The sequence below is a fragment of the Myotis myotis genome, unplaced genomic scaffold (genome assembly GCF_014108235.1).
Source record: "Myotis myotis isolate mMyoMyo1 unplaced genomic scaffold, mMyoMyo1.p scaffold_m19_p_19, whole genome shotgun sequence".
Taxonomy (NCBI): domain Eukaryota; kingdom Metazoa; phylum Chordata; class Mammalia; order Chiroptera; family Vespertilionidae; genus Myotis; species Myotis myotis.
The window spans coordinates 29,358,152-29,373,529 of record NW_023416323.1 but is presented as its reverse complement, the minus strand read 5'-3'; the positions used below and the strand labels follow the sequence as shown (position 1 = coordinate 29,373,529).

Genomic DNA, 15,378 nt, shown 5'->3' with positions numbered 1-15,378 from the left:
TTAATACTGGGCATTCCACCCTAGCCAGTTTGGCTCAGTGTATAGAGCACCAGCCTGCGGACTGAAGGGTCCCAGGTTTGATTCCAGTCAAGGGCACATATCCAGGTTGTGGGCTCAATCCTCAGTGGGGTGCGTGCAGGAGGCAGCTGGTTGGTGTGATTCTCTCTCATCATTGATGTTTATATCTCTCTCTCCCTTCCTCTCTGGAAGCAATAAAAATATATTTAAAAAAAAAATACTGGCAATTTCTTCTGGCTCTAACCTTCTTTGCCTTGGAATGACAGAAAATCTGATGTATGTATTATATATTAGATATAATAATGTCTCATTTCTCCTTTCCTCAAGGAATAAATATTGAGTCAGAAAACTCTGTGGAAGTATAAATATGATAAAGTATCATCTATGGTACTGTAATATACTTTGGGATCATTCAGGGTAACAGGAACTTTATAAGTGCTTTCCCTCACTAGTGAGTTATATTAAATGTTTTCTTTTTTTAGAAATTCCATGAAGAAAATCCTGATTCCAAGATGTCCTGAGATCTTGTGATTCCATGAGGATTATTGAACTGTTACTTTAAAAACAAAATGAAATATGAAAAACTATGATGGAGTAAATGGATAGATTTTACTCTGGCGGCAGATGAGCACACCTATGCTGCCTGTTGCAGTGACTAGCCACCATCGTTAACATGTTCAGATTTTGTATTCCTAATAGCACTGATGACTGAGAATCTGCTTGAGTTTCAAGCTGACAGATTTAATTGTTGCTATTTTCCTAGGGGCTATTTCTTTAAAAGTACAGTTTAAATTTAAAAGCCGGACTGCTCAGTTATTATTGCTATTAGAAAATAACCCATATTGTCATGTTTACTTTTGTTCTTTGTCATTTTCTTTCCTGCATTGTTTTAGTCAAATAACAGCTTTTGAAAAAGGAAAATTCAAATAATAACTAAGGCTGTGATTTTTCAATATAAAAAGCACAGCTATTGGCCAAAGTGAAGGAATCCTTTTTCAGTTTTTATAGAAAACTGGAGAGATAGCATTCTGACAAGTAAGCTGTATTAAGAGCTTTACACAGAGAAGAGGCTTCTTTATCACAAAGGCAGACAACACACAACTAGGAACAGCTGGAGTGCTATTGATTTTATTTTTCAGATTGTTGTTTAATTCTCTGTATTTCTGATAAGGAGTTCAGCCATAAGTACATAGAAGAATAATTATCTTGCTCTTTAAAAAGTGAAGGGGATAATATTATGGTAAATTATATCTGATATCCTCTTGCAGTAGTTTAAATTGACACAGCAATTTAAATCTGTTTTCTTCTTAACCCAGTCTTGGGCTGGTTGTTCCCTTTTTATATTCATCTATATTATTCCCCTCCTTTTCACTTTATTTTAAAAAATTGGTAATATATTCCTAGCTTTGTGACCCTGTAGCATCTTAAGGAAAAGGCCACTTTGATCTGGGGTAACCCAGCAAGTCCTGCAGCACAGGTGGGAGGTGTAAGGAGAGCTGATTTTCAGGAATGAGGAGAGCTGATTCCTGAGAAACAAAAAACAATGCATTTTTCTCCATGAACGGTGCTGTTCTGAAGTCTTCAAATTTTTCCCTCTAATGGGAAACAGTATAAATTTTAATTTTTAAAAGGCAAAGTAAAATTTCTTGAAGTATAACTTCTCCATGAGCTGCAGTGAGTGTAATTTACTTGTCACCTTAGTGCTTTACAGTTTGAAGTGGTCACTATCTGATGGTTCCCACAAGCCTTAGGCTCTACAGGGTCATGTCATTGACTTAAAATGAAGAATTAACTTGTGTTTCATCTATAGAGAGCAAAATAACACACTCCAGAACTTGTAGTTGTAGCAGTTATACAGTTTTGGGTGTTCTTACCACCCATGGGATGCTTGCTTCTCATTACAACCTGTTGTGTAGACACATGCTTATGCCTTATTTTTCTTTTGGCATGTAGAAAGCTGTTAATACAGTTTAAGGCCAAATTGTGTGTGGCTTCTATATGTAGATAAGATGTTTTGGTATCTTGTCAGTTTCATTTTTTTTTAAGTGTACAAAAAAATAGCCTGTTGATTGTTTGTTGAAGGCTATTTTTCTATTTGGTTTGTTGTTGTTGTTGTTGTTTTCTATCCTATACATTTAGTTAAACTTAGTGGGATTGTGGTCTTGGTTTTGTTTATACAGCCAGATTTTTCCCCTTTTTTTGTGATCTTCCTTGGTTCTTTGAATGTGCTCTTCTTCTAATTTGTTTTTTTTCTTACTCACATATTCTTCCCATCACCCCCAACCTTCCTTTCTCTCTCTGATTGAGAGGCATTGAATTACGTTTTCAGTAGTACAGGCTTCTTGCCGATATGAAGGGAACTTTTCAGAAAGAGACCTACTCTGGGTCATTTAATTTTGAATACAGTTTTCAATCGTTCAAGTTTTGGATGGTTTATATCTAATGTGTGTTTCATTTTTTTGGAAAGCTATATTTTGTATTTAGGAAATGGTATACTATTTTGCTATTTGTACTGAGTGAGTACATTGGCATAAATATAGAAATTTATATATATACATATATATAAACTATTCTTTTTTGCCACACATTTTTGTGGTAAATTTGTGAGTTAGTCTGATGTTCTACCACAACGTGGCATCTGATAACAGTGAGGGGGGGTTTGTTATGTCTTTATTGAGTATTTAAGTATCTTTTGAAACAAATGACCTGTTTATCTGTGGCCATTCCATCAGGCAGTTCTTTGATGTTCCTAGTGGGCTAAAGGCAGCTTACTGTGTGTTTGCTGGATATTTTACTCAGCAAAATGTTAGAGTAAGGAAACCCATCTAGGCAGTTGTGTCAAATGGTGTTTCATGAGAATGAGCCATTCAGTCTTTGCTCACTATATATTTAATATTTTATTATTGTTATTATTATTATTAATTGGCTTTCTGTGTTCTATGCTTTTTTATTTATAAAGACACTAAAAATGTTTGTAATTTTAATAACATTTTCCCCACCTTGTAATATCCAGAGCTACTTTATAAATTCTCTGAACTGAAAGCATTTTCCTCAATATATCTCTTCTCCCCCCATCACTATCGAGAAAAATTACTCAATATAGTTCAGGTTATGAGAAAGACCAGCCACACAATCCAGTGCTTCAGTTTTAAAATGTAAAACTCCAACTGCAGAGGGAACATTGCTCTATGGATGAAGTGGTGGCAAGAAGACTGGCTGTGTGCTGATTTCTGTTGTTTAGCAAGAGGTTTATCATTGTAAAATGCTGATTGCCAATGCCAAGTCACCAGGGACCAATTTTCTGTTTTATAATATCTAAGTTTAGAACAGAACATACACCTGAATGGTTTGATTGGACAGAGGCAGAAAACCCAGTTTTTATTTTCATAAAATTTGTGGTTATTTATACAAGGGCTGTGCTATGCTACCATATTCTTATTCAATAATGATGTTGTGTGTTTTTTTTTAACATTATTAAATGTTCCTTATCCCTAAACGTCAATGTTAGGTACAGCATTCTGAATATACAATTTGGTTACAAAAATATTTATCTTCTTATTGAAGAGTTAGCTTAGTGGTCAGTGGTTGATACTTGTGCTAATAATACAGTTTCCAGATTACTGTTACAAGTTATTTATGGCAGAAGGTCCTAAATAAGTTATGAACCACATTTTAGTCCTTTGTTTTGTTATATTCAATTGTTCTTGCTTTAGCAACTCACATTAATGCTTGGAGCTTATTTCTGTGTCTGTGTTAGTGTTTGTGTGTGTTGTATTCCTTATTGTCATTCCATTATATATCCACACCAACATGGGAGAAGATAATTAGAAGTCATAATTTTGCTTCTGAGCTTTATCATGTTACCTTTGTAGTTAGAGTCATGTTTTTATTTAGCCAATGCAAATCTGTTTTCACCAGTCTCCCTAGAACAGGTTTTTTTTAGAGGACTTTGTTATAGATGCGGTATTAATGAGGGACCTTCCTTCCTTTTTTCCGTTCCTTCCTTTCTTTTTCCTTTCCTCTCCTTCTCCTCCTCCTCTTTTTCCTCTCCTCCCCCTCCTCCCCTTTGTCCTCTCCCTCCCCCCCCCCTCCTCCTTCTCTTCCTTTTTGTAATACTGTATATGCTATAGTTGGGAGTTTCATTATATGTGTATTTCTGGCCCATCAGAACTTCATTTAATCTGCTAAGGGGAAGTAGTGCCCAAGGAAATGAGAAAGTAGTTATAGCTGAGTCCCTCTAGAATTAAGATAATTCCTTTTGACTATTTAAGCCATTCTAGATGCTTGTTTTGGAAAAGTAATATCTGTTTAGACTCAGCACTAATTAAAGAACAGAATTAAATGCTTTAATTAATAAGTCAAAGTCTCAAATTCAATATGACTTAAAAATATTCACCAGAAGTAACTTGAGAATTTTTCATCTTTCTGGTGAAATTTTCTATTCTAATATCTGTTTCCTAGTTGATTTTCTTAATCAGTTGAAAATTATATTAAGACCTGTGAGCTTTACTTAGCTTCATGACCACAGGCTGCATCCCTAACCAAGACAACCATGTGATAGCTGAATGACTTTGGTTATATGCAGGGAGGGACTTAATGAAAGAGAGAGACTGAATAGTTCAGCAGCTTTATTAGAATAATAACTCAGAGAATATACCCTACTAAGTGGTTTAGTAAAATCTAATAACATGTATAAAAAGGTTTTCTCCTCTGCTTATTTGTATCAGTAGAGCTAAATTGTGGAGATAATGTTCATAATGTAGTAAATGTCAAAATAATACCTACAATGTAATCTGTGAATTGTCCCAGGGCTGTAATTACTTCTTTAGTCCCCATTGATTTTCATGCCATTCTAGCCTCACTTATTAATAAAATTATATTTTTATTCTACTTTCTCTTTTGGACATTTTAAAATTAATATTTTATATCTAAATTAAATGAGAGAGTGCCTTTTACCATGATAGTGCCCCTCTTTTTGTAGTTTCTTTTTTCACTATTGCCAAAAATACATACATTATTTTAATAGGTCCCAGTTTGAACTTTTCCACTTAGTCATTCTCTTTTCTTCATTTCTTTCTTTTCTTTTTGAAGATCTACTTGGCTTTATTAAGCAATTCATGAATTGGGCAGCATCCCATCTAGCAACCAGAAGGGCATTATAAAGGGTTGTGCCAAATAGAAGGTTTTTATAGCTCTTTTTCTTAATCATCACAGGAAACAGCTTCATAAGTTTCTAACTCCTTTTTGTATAAGAGTAACAGAAAAGATACATTATCAGAATCATTCCTCTGAGGGAGGGTAAGTAAAAGATAACAGAATTATACTATTTAGGTTTTATATAAATTAACTAAATTTGTCTTCATCTCAGCCAACTAATGATAGATCTTACCTGAATGCTAGTGAAAATTTTACTACCTATGAGACTCCATGCATACAAATGTGTGTGTAGTTAAATTTCAGGAAGTGTTCAAAGCATCTTCTGTGATCTTAATTAGATGAGTGAAAGTAAGTCACAAACACATAGTTTAAATAAAATCTGGTAATGTCAGTTTTTCTAACTAGACAGGGCCAAGTAATTAATTATAGTGCACTTCTTGCTCATCAGAGCCTCAATAATCTACCTATGAAAAATAGTGTTAAAAGAAATGAAGAAGTTATATCTGAGTCTCTCCAGATCTCAGATCTGAATTGAGTATTTCTCTGGTTTTTGTTAATTTTGCCTATGTTCCATCCAGCTCCTTAACACGGTGGTGGTGCCTGAAGAAAGGACCATCAGCAACAGGTCAGGATAGAATTAGCTTTGGGATGAGCTGCTTTCCTCATGTGAGTATTTCCATGGTTGTTAGTGACACTGATGACTGCAAACATTTATGCAATATTCCTAATACCCTATTGATAGTATGCACTTTAATCATTCCAAAGAAGTCAAGGATGCTGTATAGTAATGATTCCTTCTTAATGAATACATCTTAACCATTTAGAATGTTTATGTCCCTTTTTATTTTGGACAGTAAGTTAATATAAGTGTTATGTGAATATTTTCTAAAATGACTATAGTAGGACTTAGACTTTGAAATGTAATTGACTATAAGGGGAAATGATTACACTTCAGGAAATCATTTTAGAAACATTAAAATGATCAGCTTGCTAATCTATATGTTTGAGAGTTAATTAAACCCAGCCCTCTTCCTATATATTTTATGTCCTGTACATAAGAACATTACAGTATATAGTTTTCTACATATATGATATGTATAATCCAGTGGTTCTCAAAATATGTCCTTAGCCTACTAGCTAACATCAGTATCGCCTGAGAACTAGTTAGAAATGCAAATTGTTAAGGCCTATCCCAGGCACACTGAATTAGAAACTCTGGAGTGGGGCTCAGCAGTCTGTGTTTTAACACCCTCCAGGTGATTCTGGTGCATGGGTCAAGTTTGAAAATTACTGGTATAAACTATTTACAATAAGATCTAAAAAGCCGTTTTTCCCTACTCATATAGTTATACTTTGTTCTCTTAGTAAATTCAGCTTGATCTGGTTATTCATAATCCTTTATTGGCAATGATAACTTATTCTCCATACTGCTTATAGTATATTTTATGTATATATACAATTAGTCTAGTTATTGATAATTCAGTTAACTTAGTTGGGCATATTCCTACCACTTACTAAAAAGTTTACATTAAGTGACTGATTTAAAGATATAGGTGCAATGTTTTATATTTCTTTTAATTGTTATGACATTTAAGTAGCTAATATAATTGACAGGTGCTAAATTATTCTGTTTATGCATAAAATGGGTACATTGTGGGCAGTGATAATACAAGCTTTTTTTTCATTGCCTCTTATTTTACCAGCAGACAACAATTTTGGTGTGGCTAGGCCAACTCTCAGAACAAATTTGTCATTCCTATATTTATATTTGTATCTGAGATATTAAACAAGATGGCTGGCCAGATCAACAAAGCACCTTATTTAATTTCTTTCATGAATACATGAAACTTCTTTAAAAGTAGCTTGCTTAGTATGAGAACTGCTGCAGTAGAGTTATAGCTATCCTTGGAATTTATACTTCAGACAACGATTTACTAAAATCTTAAGACAGTAATGCATTATATAATTTGGGCATTTCTCCCTTGTCAATGTATGCACCATGGTAAATATAAACTAACCACCATAAGTTAAGTGATTTATTCATTCATTTTCATCTTCCTGTGTAATTTAATACCTCTGTAATTGTTCTACTCTTCCTCCCGCTGTTTACAAATCAATTAACTCATGAAAGAAAAATGCACATTTCAAAATAAAACTAATTATATACTCTATAAGAATCACCACTGCTTAATACTAGCAGTGGAAATGTAAGTGGCTTACTCTACAAACTATGGTGCTGGCAAATACATAGGCAAACTGTTGGGAGATGCTCTAGCTACATTCCTCCTTTCTTGTTCCCTTTCCTCTCTCTCCCCCACTTGATTGCATAATAGTATTCTGTACCCAAAACACTCTACCATAATTCTGTTTGACTTTAACTTGTAATATCTCTTTTAAAAGCCCATATTTAAGTCTCATATCACCCCTGCTCTTTTTTTCCTCAGAAGTAATTTGCCTGATTTGAATAGCTCATGGGAATCACTTGTTATTTTAGCTAATGAACCTCAGGACAGCACACACACACATACACCCCTCCCCCCACCACCACCAATCTCAGATGTTTGAGAATGGGATTGGAATCAGACTAATGTGTCCAGTAAAGAGCTGTCCACTGAAGTGATTATGACTTTAGGGACTACAAACTGATTCCAATGACATTCAGCTAATTCTTTTCATCTAATGAATGTATCTTCTCACCTTGTTCTCTTATTTCTAATTGATAAGCTCCAAGTAGTTGCTAATTTTTTGACAACTTTTACTTTGTCTTTTAAATAAATATATTACAAGTATTTCATTAACCTATTCTCAAGTGGTTTAGCTACCATTCTGCCATTTAAATTTTATTTGCTTGAGCACACTGATCAACCACTGAACTGCCTTCTTCCATTGTCCTACAATGACTATTTTTGTGTATGTGGCTTTCATAGTTGGGGTTGCAGAGCACTGACACCAGATATTTTCAGTTTGTTCTCTGGGGGAATTTTATTTGCATCTATGTTTCTAGCTATCTGTGATAACTTGTTAAATATTAAAAAGATATTTTGCTTCTATTGAACATTTGTATACTCGCAACTATATTTCTGTAAACAGCTGCAGTCAAAATAAAAGAATTGAAAGTTTTCATTTTGCAGTGGGTAACTGTCTTTTTTTCCTCAAACTTTGTGGATGAATTTGTATCCATAAATGTCATTTTTGAGCAGCAGAATGCCATTTTGCTGAAATTATAAAATCATTAGGAAAAGGTATGAAATATAGAAATATTTTCAAGTAGTTATTTTGTGCCTGTTAGTGTACAAAGTACTTAGTGTGATCAATTTTTTGTTTGTTTTACCGAGTTTAAATGTTTCATGCTTATTAGTAAAATAGAACATACATGTAGCAAATCATGTAGCATGGAGGTGCTTTTGATGAACATTAAGTCTCCCTAGCCCTCAGTCCCACATCCAAAGGCAGTCTCTTTTTATTCTATTGGCAGTTATTTCCACATGTATAAATTAGTGTTTACTAGAATGTAACATATAACATCATATCACTCAAAATGATTTCAGGTGATACATGGAAAACATTTTTTTTAAACATAGTATATGTTTTAATGTACATTAGAAAAAATATGTGTACACCTACTAGACTATAGGGAGATATGAATCAAGTTAAAGAACAATATTAAGACTTGGTCGGTGTGGCGCAATTGGTTGAGCACAGTTCCATGTACCTAGAAGTTGTGCATGACAGTTCAATTCTCAGTCATGTGCCATGACTGAGAATTGAACTGTCATGCACATGGCCAGGTTGCAGACTTGATCCCCAGTAGGGGGTGTGCAGGAGGCAGCCAATTGATGTTTCCCTTCCTTTCAAATCAATAAAAACTTATTTTTAAAAAAACGTATTAAACAGCCAGGCTGGCATGGCTCAGTGGTTGAGCTCTGACCTATGAACCAGGAGGTCACAGTTCGATTCCTGGTCAGGACACATGCCCGAGTTGCAAGCTAGATCCCACAGATTGTGCAGCTGATCCATGATTCTCTCATCACTGATGTTTCTCTCTCTCCCTCTCTCTTCCTCTCTGAAATTAAAAACAACAACAACACTAAATAAAAAAAATTAAAAAAAAACAACAGTGTATGATTTATTCAAGGCCATAGAACTAAAAAAACAACAACACACATTTAAAAAATATATTTGTATATTAAACAAATACTAATACAGATGATACATGGATATTATGAATATGATATAAGAAACTGATATATTAGAAGTACTACTTTAGATAGTGTGTTGATTCTGTGAGAGTGACTGCATTTTTTTTTTTTTTTTTAATTTTAGGGAGGAAGGGAGAGAGAAAGAGAAACATCGATTGGTTGCTTCCTGTATGCACCCTGACTGGGGATTGAACCCGCAGCCTAGGTATGTGCCCTGACCAGGAATCAAACCCACAGCCTTTTTGGTTTAGAGGATGACACTCAACCAACTGAGCTACAGGGCCAGGGCAAAAGTGACTGAATTTTTAACATACCCAAATGTATCTAAATGAGTTGTCACTTTAGGAGGATTAAATTAATTATATATTAAATAAACTACATATATATTTCAACAATGTTGCCAACATTCAAAATAAGTTTTTTTTTTATTATTGATTAAGATATTACATATGTGTCCTTGTCCCCACGTTACCCTCTACCCCCCACCCCCCCCACCCCCGCTCATGCCCTCACCCCCCCGTTGTCCATGTCCATTGATTAGGCCTATATGCTTGCATATAAGTCCTTTGGTTGATCTTTCCCCCTTACCCCCACCCTCCCCTACCTTCCCTCCAAGTCCCGACAGTCCAATCAATCCCTCTCCGTCTCTGGATCAGTCCTTGTTCATCAGCTTATGTTGTTCATTATATTCCACAAATGAGTGAGATCCTGTGGTATTTATCCGCTCTCCAGTTCCATCCATGCTGTGGCAAATGGTAAGAGTTCCTTTTTCTTCTTCCTCTTCTTAAAGAATACCTTTCAGCATTTCATATAATGCTGGTTTGGTGGTGATGAACTCCTTTAGCTTTTTCTTATCCGTGAAGCTCTTTCTCTGACCTTCTATTCTGAATGATAGCTTTGCTGGATAAAGTAATCTTGGTTGCAGGTTCTTGCTATTCATCACTTTGAATATTTCTTGCCAGTCTCTTCTGGCCTGCATGGTTTCTGTTGAGAAATCAGCTGACAGTCGTATGGGTACTCCCTTGTAGGTAACTGACTGTCTTTCTCTTGCTGCTTTTAAGATTCTCTCTTTATCTTTTGCTCTTGGCATTTTAATTATGATGTGTCTTGGTGTGGTCCTCCTTGGATTCCTTTTGTTTGGGGTTCTCTGCGCTTCCTGGACTTGTAAGTCCATTTCTTTCACCAGGTAGGGGAAGTTTTCTGTCATTATTTCTTCAAAAAGGTTTTCAATATCTTGCCCTCTCTCTCCTTCTGGTACCCCTATAATTCTGATGTTGGTATGCTTGAAGTTGTCCCAGAGGTTCCTTACACTATCTTCATATTTTTGGAATCTCTTTTCTTTTTTCTTTTTCGGTTGGGTATTTTTTGTTTCTTTGTATTTCAAATCTTTGACTTGATTCTTGGGATCCTCTTTTCTGCTGCTGGATCTTTGTAAATTATTCTTTATTTCAGTCAGTGTATGCTTAATTTCTAGTTGGTCCTTTTTCATGTCCTCCATGGTCTCACTATACTTATTGAGGGATTCATTAAATTTATCGGCGGTTTCCATAAAATTCTTGAAAAACCTTATAACCGTGGCCTTAAACTCTATATCCAATCGTTTGCTTTCCTCCATTTCTGCCATTTGTGACCTGTTTCTTTGTCTCCGCATTTTGGCAGCTTCCCTGTGTTGATAGAGTGGCCCTGTGCGCCAGGTGTCCTGTAGGGCCCAGTAGCTCAGCCTCCCCAGTTACCTGGGGTGGACTCTCTTGGTGCACTCTTGGTGCCTTGGTTGTTGTAGAATCACTGGGAGGAATTGACCTCCAGGCCAATTGGCTGTGAGAATCAGCTGTGTCTAAAGTGGGAGAACTTCTGTGCTGAAGACACCCTTCTGGGGCAAGACTTGCTTCAGTGGGGCTTTGGTGCTCACTGAGTCTGCTCCCTGAGTGTGTCCCTTATGGATCTGAGGAGTTGCAGTCTGGATGGACCCCCTCTGACCACTGGGTACAGTGGCTCCTGGATCTAAGGAGGTGCTAATTCAGCCTCTGCCTGAGGCCACACAGCAGGAGCCACGAAGAGGCTCAGCTGTGAAGCAATGCAAGCCTCTGCGGGGCCTTGGGCCTTCTCTTGGAAGTTCCAGGTCTGCCTGGTTCGGCTGCAGTTAGGTACATTCACATGCAAAAGCCTCTGCCGCAGCCTGGGTGGGGCGGGGTCTCAGGGAGTCAGAGGGCGGAGAAAGCAGCCATGGCCGATTCTCCGCCCGGAGTCGCGCGTCTCAGTGTTCCGGTAACGGCTGCAAGCACCTCTGAGGGAAAGCCGCCCTCAAGTTCGCTCGCTGCCGGACAGACCAGCCTCTCCCCGTATGAGTCCTGGGTCCCCAGAGACTTCCCGGAACCGGAGTTCAGAGCAGTCAGGAGCTTGTGACTCAAAAAGTCAGCCGCGTCCTCAGGTGCTACCCCCTTTCCTCACGCGCGCGCGCGCCGCCGTACCTCTGCACTTCACCTCCGCAGCGCCTCTGGCTCTCAGCATGCTTTTCTTTCCTTCTAGTTGTGGAATTTACACTCAGCCAGCCTTCCTGTTGTTCTGGATGATGTTTGCTCAGTCCTTTGCGGTAATTTTCAATTGTTGTGTGAGGCGACAATTTCCCGGTGTTTACCTATGCCGCCATCTTAGTTGCTCCTTCCAAAATAAGTTTAAAAGTTGTCTTCTTTTGGCTATTGACTTTGACAGCACTGGAAAGAGAATAAACAAATTAGCTTTAATAACTAAATTTCAAAAATACTTTGGCCCAGCCCTAGCCAGTTTGGCTCAGTGTATGGAGCATCGGCCTGCGGACAGAAAGGTCCCAGGTTTGATTCCAGTCAAGGGCACATGCCTGGGTTGTGGGCTCAGTCCAACGTGCAGGAGGCAGCCAATCAATGATTCCCTCTCATCATTGATGTTTGTACCTGTCTTTTCCTCTCCCTTCCTCTCTGAAATCAATAAAAAAATATACATATATATATATATATATATATATATATATATATATATATATATTAGAAAAACAATACTTTGGTCCAGAAAAATAGCATATGTGGGCAAGAGACTGATCTGAAGATGAGACTGCAGAGGCCACCAGAAAAGCTGATGCAGACCTGGTTTATGTAATTCAAATCACAGTATCCAGAGCAAGGGAAATAACTGTCCTGCTTTACTCCAGGCTGGTAAAAGTACTGCTCTGTCATCTTGTAAGGAGCAAATTCTCAGCAGCCATATAATCAGACCTATAAGAACTGAAACATTATTTATCCTTCTTGTGACACAACAGGAACTCTAGCAGTACAAAAGCAGCTACAGTCAACAGCAACACTAAATGGTCTTGCTCTGAGGAAGAGGTATTGATTGCTTCTCTTGCTCTCTATTTCATGGTACCATTGTCCCTGTTTCTACTGAGGCAGTATAATGTAACTAGAGGCCTGATGCACGAAATTGGTGCAAGAGTAGGCCTTCCTTGCCCTGGCTGCCGGCACCGGCTTCCCTCTGGCACCCCAGACCTGGCTTCCCTCCGGCCACCGGCAGGCACCCGGGACCCAGGCTTCCCTCGAAGCCCTGGCTTCATCCGGAAGGTCGCCCAGAAGGACGTCCAGTCTAATTAGCATATTATGCTTTTATTATTATAGATATTTTAAAGCATAGGCTCTTGAGTTTGCCTTCTTTAGGTGGAATTTTGGTTCCTACACCTATTTAACCTCTCAATTTCTCAATTTCTTATCTATAGTGTGGAAACAAAAATTGGACTCTCTTCAGAGTTTTTTCAAGAATTAAGTAAATGAATCCATGTAAAATTACTTAGTTCCTAGCATACATAAATGCCTAATAAGTGTTACCTTGTGTTAGTATTACTAGACCTGTTATTACTCTGTTCTTCTGTCTCTTGTGCTCTGGATCCCATATCCTTTTGTCTTTTCAAAGACATGTTCCTTTAACTGTCCCCTTTTTCCAACATCAAAACCTTCTCTCTCTCACAGTCGTTCTCACTGGCACATAAATTTTCCTTATCTCTTAGAATATCAAATAAAATAACTTCCTTTAACCACACACACTGTTTCCACTTCCTCTCCTTCTATTCTTGAACCCATTCTAATCAGGCTTCTATCACAACACTCTAAACTGATTCTTGTCAAAACCCCCAGTGGCCTCCACATGGCCATGTCTAAAGGTCAGTCCTCCAGCCTCTGTTACTTGGCTTATCGGCAGTATTCGGCACACTGATCACTTCCTCCTTGAAACTCTCTCTTCACTCGGCTTTCAGGACACCGCGCTTGGCTCTCCTGCTTCACTGACCTCCTGACATTGGAGAGCCCTGGGTGTCACTCATCAGGTCTCTCCTCTATCATAACTCACTTCCTAGGTGACCTCATCCAGTCTCATTGCTTTATATAGTACCCACATGCTGAAGATGCTCAAATGTGGTATCCTTAGCCATAATTTCTCCCTTAACTCGAGGTTCCTATTATCCAACTGCCAGCTTGACAGCTTCACTTGGCTGTCTTAATAGATGTCTCAAATGTAACATGTCTGAAGTCAGATTTTGATACCACCCTTTCCATCCCCACTCTTGCCCCCAATACTCTTTCCAGATTCTTCCTCAGCTTAGATGGAATCTCCATTCTTCCAACTGCTTAGGCCAAAATACCATTAAAGTGTGTTTTTTTTGTTTTTATCTGACCTAAATCCAATCCATCATTAAATCCTGTTATTCCTATCTTTGAAATATATCCAGAATCCAACCACTTGTCAACATATCTATTGCTATCAACTTGGTTCCAAAACACATGTAGATTGTGACAACAGCTTCCCAAAAATTCTCCCCGCATCCATCATTACCCCTCATACTTGATTCTTCACATACCAGCCAGACTGAAACATAAGTCAGATTATGTTACACCTCTGCTCAGAATCCTCCAGGATTTCCTAGCTTTACATTCTTACAATGCTTATACAGCCCTCTGTGATCTGATCCAACTATGTCTGGCCCATCCTTCTCTTCCTTTCTCTGCTTTAGTAACTTCCTTTTTCGCCCTCAAACATACTAAGCATGCTCTGCCTCAGGGTTTGCACTCACATCATTGCTGCCTGCAGTGCTCTTCCTTCAGATACCCATGTCTCATTCTCACTTTACCAGGAGTTGGCTTAAATGGAGCCTTATCAGAGCAGTCTTTCTTGATCACCCTGGATAAAATGGGACTCGTATCCCATCACTAACCCTCTTCTGCTTTTTCTCCCCAGCATTTACCACTTGACATATTTGTTCATCTCTTGTTCTTCACTAGAATGCAAACTCCATGAGAGTAGGCAATTTGCTGCATCCCCAGTACCTAGAAGGGTGCCATGCCCATTGATTGGCTAAACCAAAATAAATTGGGCAAATCAGAATAAATACTTCCCCTTGGCATATGTTTCCTGCATTCTGTTTTTCTTGATTTCTACACCACTCGATTATTTCCTGGATCTCTTTAAATGTGTGTCATTCAGTAGGAAGCAGCCCTATTAGGCAAATTCGCAAGACATGTCACCTTACAAGCTCTGACCCTAATTTAATACTGAATTCTCTCACCTCATCTCCCCCAGTAGATTCCACTTTTGCCTGAATGCCTCTCTCTAACCACTGAAACTAGAGTGTGGGTTTGTTTTGCAGAAATGGATTTTATTTCATTTGGAACTTTTAGAAACGTACACAAAGTGAGGAGAAGGCAAAAGAAAATATTTTCACCAAGCAGAAGCACCAAGCCATCTGTCATTGTGGATATTGTAAAAGGAAAAAATACCCAGTGATCTGGCAACTGATGTTCTCTGGTGCCTGACACCATCATTTCTGTGGCAGGTATGAAGCTAGACCCAGTTTCAGGCCATCTTGCTTTGCATCATTTGTTGTTTTCTTCCCATACACCACAAGAGGGCAGTCTTTCATCACACTCTACTTGAATTATACCAACTCTGTGGCGCTGCACTTAAGAATTTCAAAGTGAAATTAGAATACTGT

General features: G+C 37.9%; 1 protein-coding gene across 18 annotated transcripts in view; it reads left to right on the top strand.

The window, feature by feature from the left end:
* Positions 1-8,298, top strand: part of NFAT5 (nuclear factor of activated T cells 5) — a 121,505-nt gene extending 113,207 nt beyond the window's left edge. For 16 of the 18 annotated variants that reach the window (XM_036346128.1, XM_036346127.1, XM_036346126.1 and 13 more), the window contains one exon: positions 501-8,298. The gene's annotated coding sequence lies outside the window, so the exon portion shown is untranslated. The remainder of the gene's footprint in view (positions 1-500) is intronic. The other 2 variants (XR_004973629.1, XM_036346125.1) reach the window with 2 other exon arrangements.
* The last annotated feature ends 7,080 nt before the right edge of the window (positions 8,299-15,378 follow it).